A 14942-nucleotide genomic window follows, 5' to 3' on the forward strand; every position below is an offset into this window, starting at 1 on the left:
TCTTCCAGATCTGCCAGTCAACCAGACTCTTCCAGATCTGCCAGTCAACCAGACTCGTCCAGATCTGCCAGTCAACCAGACTCTTCCAGATCTGCCAGTCAGCCAGGATCTGCCAGTCAGCCAGGATCTGCTGAAACCACCAGCCAGCCAGGAGCTGGTAGATCTATCTACCTGCCTGAGCTTCCTCTCACTCCTGAGCTTCCTCTCACTCCTGAGCTTCCTCTCACTCCTGAGCTTCCTCTCACTCCTGAGCTTTCTCTCACTCCTGCGCTTTCTCTCACTCCTGCGCTTTCTCTCACTCCTGAGCTTTCTCTCACTCCTGAGCTTTCTCTCACTCCTGAGCTTTCTCTCACTCCTGAGCTTTCTCTCACTCCTGAGCTGTCCTTCAGTCCCGATCTGCTCCTCAGTCCAGTGGGGTTCTGGGTGAGGACTACTAGGCCATGGTCGGCGGCGAGGGTGGACTATCCAGGGACGAAGGGAGAGGGGACTAAGACATTAAATGAGTGGGGTCCACGCCCCGCGCCGGAGCCGCCACCATGGACAGACGCCCACCCGGACCCTCCCTATTGTTTTGAGGTGCGTTCGGGAGTCCGCACCTTAGGGGGGTTCTGTCACGCCCTGGTCAAAGTATTTTGTGTTTATCTTTATGTATTTGGTCAGGCCAGGGTGTGGCATGGGGTTTTTGTAATTGTGGTGTGTTTGTCTTGGGGTTTTGGTGGTGGTATTGGGATTGTAGCTTAGTGGGTTATCTAGCAAGGTCTATGGCTGTCTGGAGTGGTTCTCAATCAGAGGCAGGTGCTTATCGTTGTCTCTGATTGGGAACCATATTTAGGCAGCCATATTCTTTGAGTTTGTCGTGGGTGATTGTCCTTAGTGTCCTATGTGTACTCTCGGTTAGTTTGCACTAGATAGGCTGTTTCGGTTTCGATTACGTTTATTGTTTTGTGTAGTGTTCGTGTTTCTTCGTTTGATTAAACATGAATCTAAATCGACACGCTGCAGTTTGGTCCGACTCTCCTTCATCACCACTAGAAAACCGTAACAGGCATGGCTTTCCGATAGTTATTTTTGGCCACCGGTGAGAGAAAAGGCCATTCCAGTTAGTCTGTTCTATATTATTGTTATTGCATGTTATTAAAGGGCATGAACAGACAATATTGTGTTTTTCATGAAATGTGATGATATTTGAATGGAACCAGCTCAAACCAGGATGCCACTTTTGTAGCTTTAAGTGTGTTCCTCAAGAGCCTATGCACTTCTCAATGTTGGGATATGTAAATAATCATGTTCTGTACTTATATACAGTACTTGTGCAGTACCAGTCAAAAGTTTGGACACACCTACTCATTCAAGGGTTTTTCTTAATTTTTTACTATTTTCAACATTGTAGGATCATGTAGTAACCAAAAAACTGTTAAACAAAGTAGCCGCCCTTTGCCTTGATGACAGCTTCGCACACACTTGGTATTCTCTTCTGAGCTCTCAGACTGGGGTGAAGGTTCACCTTCCAATAGGACAACGACCCTATGCACACATCCAAGACAATGCAATAGTGGCTTCGGGACACGTCTCTGAACGTCCTTGAGTGGCCTAGCCACAGCCTGGACTTGAACCAGATCGAACCAGATCCTCACAAGCTCTGTCAGGTTAGACAGGGAGAGTCGCTGCACAGCTATTTTTTCAGAGACCAGAAAATAGCTGTGCAGCAACTCTACCTGTCTAACCTGACAGAGCTTGTGAGGATCTGCAGAGAAGAATGGGAGAAACTCCCCAAATACAGGTGTACCAAACTTGTAGCATCATACCCAAGAAGACTCGAGGCTGTCATCACTGCAAATTGTGCTTCAACAAAACACTGAGTAAAGGGTCTAAATACTTATGTAAATGTAATATCAAAACACTGAGTAAAGGGTCTAAATACTCATGTAAATGTGATATTTCAGTTTTTTGTATTTTTAATATATTTGCAAACATTAAAAAAAAGTGTTTTTGCTTCATGGGGTATTGTGTATAGATTTAGGAGTGAAAAAAACCCAATTTAATCAATTTTAGAACAAGGCTGTAACATAACATGTGGAAAAAGTCAAGGAGTCTGAATACTTTACGAATACACTGTAGCTAGATAGCTTCTCTACTGGTGTCAAAATTTGACTGTAGGGTGTCAACAAATATAATTAAACATTTACTCTATTAATCTATGGCAAAGATACTTAAATGTTTCATCTGTGTCTGGTGTTAGCTAGTTCCTGGCTAGCTAGGTCATCAGCCAGCATGGTGCAAAAGGGGGGGAATATAAATCTTATTTCTCAAAAATGTTTACTGTTACAATACTGTTAGTGAACATTTCTCGTTTGACAAGATGATCCATCCACCTGACAGGTGTGCCATATCAAAAAGGAGAATTAAACAGCATGCTCATTACACAGGTGCACCTTGTGCGTGGGACAATTTTAAGCCACTCTAAAATGTGCAGTTTTGTCTCACAACACAATGCCACAGATGTCTCAAGTTTTGAGGGAGTGTGCAATTGGCATGTTGACTGCAGGAATGTCCACCAGAGCTGTTGCCAGAGAATTGAATCTTCATTTCTGTACCATAAGCTGCCTCTAACGCGGTTTTAGAGAACTTGGCAGTACGTCCAACCGGCCTCACAAGTGCAGACCATGTGTAACCACGCCAGCCCAGGACCTCCACATCCGGCTTCTTCACCAGCAGGATTGACTGAGACCAGCCACCCAGACAGCTGATGAAACTGTGGGTTTGCACATCCAAAGAATTTCTGCACAAACTGTCAGAAATCGTCTCAGGGTCTAGACCTGACTGCAGTTTGGCGTCGTGACCGACTTCAGTGACTAAATGCTCACCTTTGATCCCTACTGGCACGCTGGAGAAGTGTGCTTTTCACGAATGAATCCTGGTTTCAACCATACCAGGCAGATGGCAGAGCGTGAATGGTGTTTGTTGATGTCAAAGTTTTTAACAGAGTGCCCCATGGTGGTGATGGGGTTATGGTATGGGCAGGCATAAGCTACGGGAAACGAACACAGTGATATTTTATTGATGGCAATTTGAATGCACAGAGACACCGTGATGAGATCCTGAGGCCCTTTGTCATGCCATTCATCTGCTGCCATCAGCTCATGTTTCAGCATGGTAATGCATGGCCCAACATGGCAAGGATCTGTACACCATTGGTGGTCAGTGCTATTTGAGGGAGGATGATTTTTTTTCATGAGCATGGCCTTATTTCTATTACAGCATATTGGATGACCCTCATTCATATTTCATTCATCCAGTTCAATGTAACAGCGACAGGTTTAGGCTATTACATGATACTCTAATTTTCATGAGGTTCCTACAACCTAGCCTATGAATGAAAGTTTACAACGTAGGTGCACATAGGTCGAGAGACAAATTTGAGGTGACAGTGACACGTGGACAGACAGTGAAGTTCAATACCGCCTTGAACACTCTTGCCTGCATCGAGCTGATATAGCGTGTAATCATTAGCCCAACAGTTGCAAACAAGAGTTTCTATTGGACAAATTCAGGTATGTTTATACAGGGTTTGTTCCATTTGCTTCTGTTTAAGAAGCGTTTTTCAACAGAATCAGTGGAATGAATACACCCCTGATCACGCACAGTTCGCTTTCATAGCAGCCACGTTGTATTCCTTCTCGCATCTCTCCTCCTCTCACCTCTTCCCTTCACTTGTGGACTTCAATGCACAACACATCAGCTGACATGGAAGAGTTCCAGTGTTGTGTTGGATAGTCATAGCCAGCCAGCTAGCTAACATAACATGTCTCTGTTTGAGCAGAGTGTTTCAGTAGGTTAAACTAGCTAGCTGCATTTGCTAGCTAAGTAAGTGCCGCTGAAAGTTTTTTTTAAATGACAATCTTATTTCTCTCTTGCTACTCCTTTTGGAAGAAATTAGTTTGTTCAAAATAGTTCAACTATTTTCTTTCTCTTTGAGTCATCTACTCACCACATGTTATGCACTGCAGTGCTAGCTAGCTGTAGCTTATGCTTTCAGTACTAGATTCATTCTCTGATTCTTTGATTGGGTGGACATGTCAGTTAATTACTGTGTAAGTCTATGGAAGGGGGTGAGAACCATGAGCCTCCTAGGTTTTCTATTGAAGTCAATGTACATAGAGGAGGACGGAAGCTATCTGTCCTCTGGCTACACCTTGGTGCTACCCTACAGAGTGCTGTTGAGACTACTGTAGTGTGTTTTAATAAATTATTTGGTGACATTTGCTAATATTTAGGATAGTTTTATCTAAAAAGGAAAACTTTTATGAAAATCAATGAGGATGGTCCTCCCCTTCCTTCACTGAGGGGCCTCCACTGCTATATACAATTCCTAGAAGCTGAAAATGGCCCAGTTCTTCCATGGCCGATGTGAAATGGCTAGCTAGTTAGCGGTGGTGCGCGCTAGTGGCATTTCAATCGGTGACGTCACTTGCTCTGAGACCTTGAAGTAGTGGTTCCCCTTGCTCTGCAAGGGCCGTAGCTTTTGTGGAGTGATGGGTAACGATGCTTCGAGGGTGACTGTTGACGTGTGCAGAGCGTCCCTGGTTCGCGCCCAGGTCAGGGTGAGGGGACGGATGTAAAGTCTATACTGTTACACCCTGCATACAGTACTCACCTGACATGTTACCCATTGAGCATGTTTGCTCACGCATGACAGCGTCTTCCAGTTGCTAACAATATTCAGCAACTTTGCACAGCCATTGCAGAGGAGTGGGACAACATTCCACAGGCCACAATCAACATCATTATAAACTATAGGTGAAGGAGATGTGTCGCGCTGGATGAGGCAAATGGTGGTCACACCAGATACTGACTGGTTTTCTGATCCACTCCCCTGCCTAATGAATTCATTTCAAATGACTGATTTCCTTATATGAACTGTAACTCAGTGAAATCTTTGAAATTGTTGCATGTTGCATTTATATTTTTGTTCAGTGTATATAGAAAATATATATCATTGACATAATTTCAATGGGGGCGGCAGGGTAGCCTAGTGGATAGAGTGTTGGACTAGCAACCAGAAGGTTGCAAGTTCGAACCCCCAAGCTGACAAAGTACAAATCTGTTGTTCTGCCCCTGAACAGGCAGTTAACCCACTGTTCCCTGGTAAGCCGTCATTGAAAATAAGAATTTGTTCTTAACTTACTTGCCTAGTTAAATAAAGGTTAAAAAAAATGCTTGAGTTGCTTTGTGTATCACCAGATTTGCTTGAGATGATTTTACTTCAACACTGTTCACTGCGTTCAAGTTGTTGACATGGGTTTTTCAAAGAGCTGTCAGTAGAGCTAATGCCCACTCAACCTGTCTTTTCAAACTTCCTTGTAGTTAGCCATGAGAGAAAAAGTACTTTTCAGAATAACTGTTCAGGACCTTTAATGAGGCTCACACAAAGTCTCAGTCAAGGAGAGCTCATGCCCACACTAAGCTCCATGCCCACTCAACCTGTATTTTCAAACTTCCTTGTAGTTAACCATGAAAGAAAATTACTTTTCAGAATAACTGTTCAGGACCTTTAATTGAGGCTTACACAAATTGAGTTCTTCAAGTGCGTATGTGTATCCCCAATGTTAAGATGGTTCCCACTTTTGTCACGCCCTGGTCAAAGTATTTTGTGTTTATCTTTATGTATTTGGTCAGGCCAGGGTGTGGCATGGGGTTTTTGTAATTGTGGTGTGTTTGTCTTGGGGTTTTGGTGGTGGTATTGGGATTGTAGCTTAGTGGGTTGTCTAGCAAGGTCTATGGCTGTCTGGAGTGGTTCTCAATCAGAGGCAGGTGCTTATCGTTGTCTCTGATTGGGAACCATATTTAGGCAGCCATATTCTTTGAGTTTGTCGTGGGTGATTGTCCTTAGTGTCCTATGTGTACTCTCGGTTAGTTTGCACTAGATAGGCTGTTTCGGTTTCGATTACGTTTAATGTTTTGTGTAGTGTTCGTGTTTCTTTATTTTGATTAAACATGAATCTCAATCGACACGCTGCAGTTTGGTCCGACTCTCCTTCATCACCACTAGAAAACCGTTACAGAATCACCCACCACCAACGGACCAAGCGGCGTGTCAACAGGCAGGAGAAGCCGAAAAAGGAGATGCTAAATAAGGATTTCTGGACATGGGAGGAAATCCTCGACGGGAGAGGACCCTGGGCTAAACCAGGGGAGTGTAGCCGCCCAAAGGTGCAACAGGAGAAGAGGCAGCAGGAGCAGCAGCAGCTACAGTGGGAGAGGTTGCACCACCTGGAGAAATGGACATGGGAGGAGGAATTGGACGGTAAAGGACCCTGGAATCAGCCTGGAGATTATTGTCGCCCCAAAGCCGAGCTGGAGGCAGCAAAAGCAGAGCGGCGGCATTATGAGGAGCTAGCACGGCAGAGCGGATGGAAGCCCGAGAGTCAGCCCCAAAAATTTCTTGGGGGGCTTACAGGGAGTATGGCTATGCCAGGTAGGAGACCTGCGCAAACTCCCTGTGCTTACCGGGGGCTGGAGAGACCGGGCAGGCACCGTGTTATGCTGTGGAGCGCACGGTGTCTCCAGTGCGGGTGCACAGCCCGGTTCGGTATATTCCAGCTCCGCGTATCGGCCGGGCTAGATTGAGTGTCGAGCCAAATGCCATGAAGCCGGCTCTACGCATCTGGTCCCCAGTGCGTCTCCTTGGGCCGGCTTACATGGCACCAGCCTTGCGCTCAGTGTCTCCGGTTCGCCTGCATAGCCCAGTGCGGGCTATTCCACCTCGCTGCACTGGCAGGGCAACCGAGAGCATTCAACCAGGTAAGGTTGGGCAGGCTCGGTGCTCAAGAGCTCCAGTGCGCCTGCACGGTCCGGTCTATCCAGTACCACCTCCACAACCCAGCCCTCTGGTAGCAGCTCCCCGCACCAGGCTTCCTGTGCGTGTCCTCGGTCCAGTACCACCAGTACCAGCACCACGCATCAGGCCTACAGTGCGCCTCGCCTCTCTAGCGCTGTTAGAGCTTTCCTCATCTCCAGCGCTGCCGGAGTCTCCCGCCTGTTCAGCGCAGCCAGAGCTGCCAGTCTGCATGAAGCAGCCAGAGCTGTCAGTCTGCATGAAGCAGCCAGTCTACATGGAGCAGCCAGAACTGTCAGTCTGCATGGAGCAGCCAGAGCTGTCAGTCTGCATGGAGCAGCCAGAGCTGTCAGTCTACATGAAGCAGCCCGAGCTGCCAGTCTGCATGAAGCAGCCAGTCTACATGGAGCAGCCAGAGCTGTCAGTCTGCATGAAGCAGCCAGAGCTGTCAGTCTGCATAGAGCAGCCAGTCTGCATGGAGCAGCCAGTCTGCATGGAGCTGCCAGTCTGCAAGGAGCTGCCAGTCTGCACAGAGCTGCCAGTCTGCACGGAGCTGCCAGTCTGCACGGAGCTGTCAGTCTGCAAGGAGCTGTCAGTCTGCAAGGAGCTGTCAGTCTGTAAGGAGCTGCCAGTCTGCAAGGAGCTGCCAGTCAGCACGGAGCCGCCAGAGCGGTCAGTCTGTAAGAAGCCGCCAGAGCTGTCAGCCTATATGGAGCAGCTAGTGCCGCCAGTCTGCCCAGCGCCGCCAGTGCCCCCAGTCTGCCCAGCGTCGCCAGTCTGCCCAGCGTCGCCAGTCTGCCCAGCGCCGTCAGTCTGCCCAGCATCGCCAGTCTGCCCAGCGCCGCCAGTCTGCCCAGCGCCGCCAGTCTGCCCAGCGCCGCCAGATCTGCCAGTCAGCCAGACTCTTCCAGATCTGCCAGTCAGCCAGACTCTTCCAGATCTGCCAGTCAACCAGACTCTTCCAGATCTGCCAGTCAACCAGACTCTTCCAGATCTGCCAGTCAACCAGACTCTTCCAGATCTGCCAGTCAACCAGACTCTTCCAGATCTGCCAGTCAACCAGACTCTTCCAAGATCTGCCAGTCAACCAGACTCTTCCAGATCTGCCAGTCAACCAGACTCGTCCAGATCTGCCAGACTCGTCCAGATCTGCCAGTCAACCAGACTCTTCCAGATCTGCCAGTCAGCCAGGATCTTCCAGATCTGCCAGTCAGCCAGGATCTGCCAGTCAGCCAGGATCTGCTGAAACCACCAGCCAGCCAGGAGCTGGTAGATCTATCTACCTGCCTGAGCTTCCTCTCACTCCTGAGCTTCCTCTCACTCCTGAGCTTCCTCTCACTCCTGAGCTTCCTCTCACTCCTGAGCTTTCTCTCACTCCCGAGCTTTCTCTCACTCCCGAGCTTCCCCTCAGTCCCGAGCTGTCCTTCAGTCCCGATCTGCTCCTCAGTCCAGTGGGGTTCTGGGTGAGGACTACTAGGCCATGGTCGGCGGCGAGGGTGGACTATCCAGGGACGAAGGGAGAGGGGACTAAGACATTAAATGAGTGGGGTCCACGTCCCGCGCCGGAGCCGCCACCATGGACAGACGCCCACCCGGACCCTCCCTATTGTTTTGAGGTGCGTTCGGGAGTCCGCACCTTAGGGGGGGGGGTTCTGTCACGCCCTGGTCAAAGTATTTTGTGTTTATCTTTATGTATTTGGTCAGGCCAGGGTGTGGCATGGGGTTTTTGTAATTGTGGTGTGTTTGTCTTGGGGTTTTGGTGGTGGTATTGGGATTGTAGCTTAGTGGGTTGTCTAGCAAGGTCTATGGCTGTCTGGAGTGGTTCTCAATCAGAGGCAGGTGCTTATCGTTGTCTCTGATTGGGAACCATATTTAGGCAGCCATATTCTTTGAGCTTGTCGTGGGTGATTGTCCTTAGTGTCCTATGTGTACTCTCGGTTAGTTTGCACTAGATAGGCTGTTTCGGTTTCGATTACGTTTATTGTTTTGTTCGTGTTTTGTTTGTTCGTGTTTCTTTATTTTGATTAAACATGAATCTCAATCGACACGCTGCAGTTTGGTCCGACTCTCCTTCATCACCACTAGAAAACCGTTACAACTTTGTTATAATTTTTATATAAAAATTATGTCAATTGTCTTAAAAAAAAGAAGCATATTATAAAAAAATATTGAAAGGAAATATGAATTTGCAGCCCTTCATGAAAGTGAATAAAAACCCAACTGGTGGTTAAATTCATCCATATTTGGGCAATCCAAAGGCATGGCCCATTGGGAGTGTGGCTTTCAGATAGTTATTTTTTTATATGAAATATTTAAATATAAGGCATTAACGTGTCCATTATTGGGATATGCATAGCAACTCATACTTTTGTGTACGCATTAGTAAAGCTACAAAAATGCCAGTACTCAACCTTAACATGTGTTGACAATACAACAGAAAATATGAACCGGAATGACATTTACTCTCATGGGTGCTCAAAAATAACTATCTGAAAGCCACGCCCTACTAAGCCACACCTCCAGTCTTCTGATCTGTCCCGGTGGATCATAGCTCAATAACCCAGCATCAACAACCCAATTTAATGAAAACTATGGGTGGTTTGTGACCCAACTGGCTGGGTCAAAATAACCCAACTTGTGTCCAATATTTACCCAAATTGGGTTGTTTTTAACAAAGCATTTTTCAGAATGTGGGGTAACAAATAACCCAAATTAGGTTTTTAGCCCAGAATCAAGTTTTGTTTAAATGACTTGAAATCAATGCCAATGACTCCCATTTGTTATTAAATACCACCTTAAATCCATCCATTCCCCCACGGTACAAAGTGAGTGCTGTTTCTTAAAGGAAAAATTGACTTAAAAACTATGTCAAATAAAATAAAAATTAGTGCAGTCCCAAAATGTTTTGCATATCAACAGTCAAGTTTCAAGATATTGGACTTTCAAGTAGCAAATGCCGCGTGGGTATTCTCCGACTGGGAAAAATAATTTTGAACGGTCATCCAACTCGGCATTCCAAGTCAGAAATTCTGGCATCTTTCTAGAGCTCCGACTTTCCGACCTGAAGATCCCTGACATCATTACTTTGACCTATTTTATTGTTTGTTGAGTTCCCCGTTTTCTTGAAAGAACAAAAAATGTCAAGTGTCTCATCATCATGATATTGCAAAATGCATCTCATGATGCAAAACGCATCATCATGATGATGTGGCAAGTGACACTTAGCTTCTTGAAAAGTTGACTGCTGACATGCAAAACATTTTGGGACTGTATAAAAAAAATACTGAAGATAGTATTTGAGTGGATTTTTACTTTAACATTCAGACTCAACACTCTCTATCTTTGTGACTATACACTCAGGTTTTGGTCAGCAGTGCGCGAAAAACTGCGAGTTGCCAGTCAAGGATCCATCTCTAGCTGTGATGACGTCATTAGATGAGGTCCACAGCATCACGCAGCGCAGCACTATGTGGTGTGGCGAGGGAATCAGAGGAAAAACAGGTCCCTGAGGAAGGACAGTCCATCCAGACATACAGCTAGAGAATGGTGCGAGTAAAGGCCCTCTTCGGTGAGATGTTCTCCACATGACAAGTAGAGAGAGTTCAGAAATATCTCTCATGATATGTTGCTCTTCTTCAAGTCGGTTTGTTGACGACTCAAACTGTCACATTATTTACATGAAGATGAGTAAAAGGGAGGTACAGTGCCTTGCGAAAGTATTCGGCCCCCTTGAACTTTGCGACCTTTTTCCACATTTCAGGCTTCAAACATAAAGATATAAAACTCTATTTTTTTGTGAAGAATCAACAACAAGTGGGACACAATCATGAAGTGGAATGACATTTATTGGATATTTCAAACTTTTTTAACAAATCAAAAACTGAAAAATTGGGCGTGCAAAATTATTCAGCCCCTTTACTTTCAGTGCAGCAAACTCTCTCCAGAAGTTCAGTGAGGATCTCTGAATGATCCAATGTTGACCTAAATGACTAATGATGATAAATACAATCCACCTGTGTGTCTCCGTATAAATGCACCTGCACTGTGATAATCTCAGAGGTCCGTTAAAAGCGCAGAGAGCATCATGAAGAACAAGGAACACACCAGGCAGGTCCGAGATACTGTTGTGAAGAAGTTTAAAGCCGGATTTGGATACAAAAAGATTTCCCAAGCTTTAAACATCCCAAGGAGCACTGTGCAAGCGATAATATTGACATGGAAGGAGTATCAGACCACTGCAAATCTACCAAGACCTGGCCGTCTTTCTAAACTTTCAGCTCATACAAGGAGAAGACTGATCAGAGATGCAGCCAAGTGGCCCATGATCACTCTGGATGAACTGCAGAGATCTACAGCTGAGGTGGGAGACTCTGTCCATAGGACAACAATCAGTCGTATATTGCACAAATCTGGCCTTTATGGAAGAGTGGCAAGAAGAAAGCCATTTCTTAAAGATATCCATAAAAAGTGTTGTTTAAAGTTTGCCACAAGCCACCTGGGAGACACACCAAACATGTGGAAGAAGGTGCTCTGGTCAGATGAAACCAAAATTGAACTTTTTGGCAACAATGCAAAACGTTATGTTTGGCGTAAAAGCAACACAGCTCATCACCCTGAACACGCCATCCCCACTGTCAAACATGGTGGTGGCAGCATCATGGTTTGTGCCTGCTTTTCTTCAGCAGGGACAGGGAATATGGTTAAAATTGATGGGAAGATGGATGGAGCCAAATACAGGACCATTCTGGAAGAACCTGATGGAGTCTGCAAAAGACCTGAGACTGGGACAGAGATTTGTCTTCCAACAAGACAATGATCCAAAACATAAAGCAAAATCTACAATGGAATGGTTCAAAAATAAACATATCCAGGTGTTAGAATGGCCAAGTCAAAGTCCAGACCTGAATCCAATCGAGAATCTGTGGAAAGAACTGAAAACTGCTGTTCACAAATGCTCTCCTTCCAACCTCACTGAGCTCGAGCTGTTTTGCAAGGAGGAATGGGAAAAATTTCAGTCTCTCGATGTGCAAAACCGATAGAGACATACCCCAAGCGACTTACAGCTGTAATCGCAGCAAAAGGTGGCGCTACAAAGTATTAACTTAAGGGGGCTGAATAATTTTGCACGCCCAATTTTTCAGTTTTTGATTTGTTAAAAAAGTTTGAAATATCCAATAAATGTCGTTCCACTTCATGTTTGTGTCCCACTTGTTGTTGATTCTTCACAAAAAAATTGAGTTTTATATCTTTATGTTTGAAGCCTGAAATGTGGCAAAAGGTCGCAAAGTTCAAGGGGGCCGAATACTTTCGCAAGGCACTGTATAGCAAATATTTTTTTACAGTTCAAATACCCTCTCTAATAATGAGCTAATACAGGGTTTGGTAATGTGGGTAGTAATCAAACACAATTAACACCAATATGTTAATTATGTCACAGAATAAAATAATTTGTGGAAAGTATTTAGGCTTATAGTGATTATTTTCCTTGTTAGAACTATCTCGTTTCATAACTTTTTTTGCCAACCTCCTTTACACTACATATAACAATTCTGGCATTATTGAGCCATTTTTGGAAATAGAATTGCCTGCACCCCATGTTAAAGGGAGCTGTCTCTTGCCATTGCCATCTAAATTATGCAAGGTATTTGGTTGTCTGCATCCAACTAAGTCATCCCTGAATGGCTCAGTATTCTGTCAAAGAATCTGATGGGAGAATTTCTAGCCTGTTCCCATGTTTCTGCTTTCTTGTCAACTCATCGGCATGAAAAAGCCAATAGTATGTTGCACAACCAGATCTGGAACCAGGCCAGAGTATTCCACAAAATGTTTCCGGGAGTGAGTGGAAGGTCTAATGTTACCCCATGCTGCTCCCGTTACGGATTGAGATATTCAAATATTCAAAAAGACACAAGGGTTAGTGTTTAGCAGTCTGGAGACCAGCATTCGGAAAATCATTTTTTCCAAGTCAAACTTAAAAGAATTCTTCACTATACCTGAGGGTTTACGTTAGCTTAAGTGAAATGTATGATTTGTTGAGCCCTATGATACAATCCATCCAATCCAAATCGAAATGGAGACTTTTACTTTTACTCTCAATAATACGTTTATGATTAATCCGTTCAATAATAGTGTAGCAATCCTCACACCAAGTGGATTACCATATTTGCATTATGTGTAGGGCCTGCCGTTTGCTACAATATCTCTCTCATCAACCAACTTGAAATCAACCGTTCCCCCTGATTGCTCCCTTGCATACAATACATGTAGTTAGATTCTGTTGCTATGGGCTCTTACTTTTTTAGTTCCATCAGACCACAGTGCAGAACATTCCAGACAATACCAATCAAGCAAGACTAATGGGTGCCGTTGTGAGCTTCCCTTGGTGAGCAACAGAACAGCGGTGGACAGGAAGGCAACAGGATAAGTTAAGATGATTGCTAAGATGGGTGGGATCTTACAGAACGGTTGCAAAAGGGGAGGATTCTCTGAGGTCGTATAATAACCCTTCGTGGCTTCCACAATAAGACGGGCAACAAGGGAAAAGAGTTTCACTTTTGGGGAACTTTTATTAAGTAGGGTTTTTTGCATATAGTTGTGTTATGTTACATCATAGACATAAGCACTGGAATGTGTGTGGGTGCACACTTTCAATATCTTCCGGCGCCGACAGATGGCCGCCTTGCTTCGTGTTCTTAGGAAACTATGCAGTATTTAGTTTTTTAATGTATTATTTCTTACACTGTTACCCCAGGAAATGTCTCATTACATACAGCCTGGAGGAACTATTGGATATAAGAGCAACGTCAACTTACCAACATTACGACCAGGAATACGACTTTCCCGAAGCGGATCCTCTGTTTGGTCCACCACCCAGGACAATGGTTCGGATCCCAGCAGGCGACCCAAAACAACGGAGCCGCAGAAGGGGCAGACGGAGCGGTCTTCTGGTCAGGCTCTGTAGACAGGCACGTCGCCCACTGCTCTCGAGTACACTACTCGCCAACGTCCAGTCTCTTGACAACAAGTTAGATGAAATCCGGGACAGGGTTGTCTTCCAGAGAGAAATCAGAGATTGTAACATTCTCTGTTTCACGGAAACGTGGCTCACTTGGGATACGTTATCAGGGTCGGTGCAGCCATCTGGTTTCTTCATGCATCGCGCCCACAGAAACAAACATCTCTCTGGTAAGAAGAAGGGCGGGGGTGTATGCCTTATGATTAACGAGTCGTGGTGTGATCATACCAACATACAGGAACTCAAGTCCTTTTGTTCACCTAACCTAGAATTCCTTACAATCAAATGCCGACCGCATTATCTACCAAGAGAATTCTCTTCGATTATCCCCCCCACCCACCCCCAAGCAGACACCTCGACGGCCTGAAAGAACTTCATTGAACTCTATGTAAACTAGAAACCACATATCTGTCACGCTCTGACCTTAGAGAGCCTTTTTATGTCTCTATTTGGTTTGGCCAGGGTGTGATTTGGGTGGGCATTCTATGTTCTTTATTTCTATGTTCTGTGTTTCTATGTTTTGGCCGGGTATGGTTCTCAATCAGGGACAGCTGTCTATCGTTGTCTCTGGCAGCATGTTTTGCCACCTTAGGTTGTGGGATGTTGTTTTTTGTTAGCTCTGTGTAGCCTTCAGAACGTGACGTTAGTTGTTCTTTTGTTTGGTGTTCGGATTAAATAAAGAATCATGAACACATACCACGCTACACCTTGGTCCACTTCTTCCGACGAGCGTTACAATATCCTGAGGCTGAATTTATTGTAGCTGGGGATTTAAACAAGGCTAATCTGAATACAATACACCCTAAATTCTGGATCATTGTTACTCTAACTTCCGCGACGCATACAAAGCCCTCCCTCGCTGTAACGGTTGTCTGTGATGGAAGAAAAGGAGGACCAATGCGCAGCGTGGTAAGTGTCCATATTGATAATTTATTATCATGAACACAAAACAAAATAACGAGAACGAACTAAACGAAACAGTCCTGTACGGTGAATACACAAAACAGAAAACCGTTACACTCGCCCTCCTATCGGCAAATCTGACCACGACTCCATTTTGTTGCTCCCAGCCTACAGACGGAAACTAAAACG

Source organism: Oncorhynchus tshawytscha, linkage group LG26 (genome assembly GCF_018296145.1).
Source record: "Oncorhynchus tshawytscha isolate Ot180627B linkage group LG26, Otsh_v2.0, whole genome shotgun sequence".
Classification (NCBI taxonomy): domain Eukaryota; kingdom Metazoa; phylum Chordata; class Actinopteri; order Salmoniformes; family Salmonidae; genus Oncorhynchus; species Oncorhynchus tshawytscha.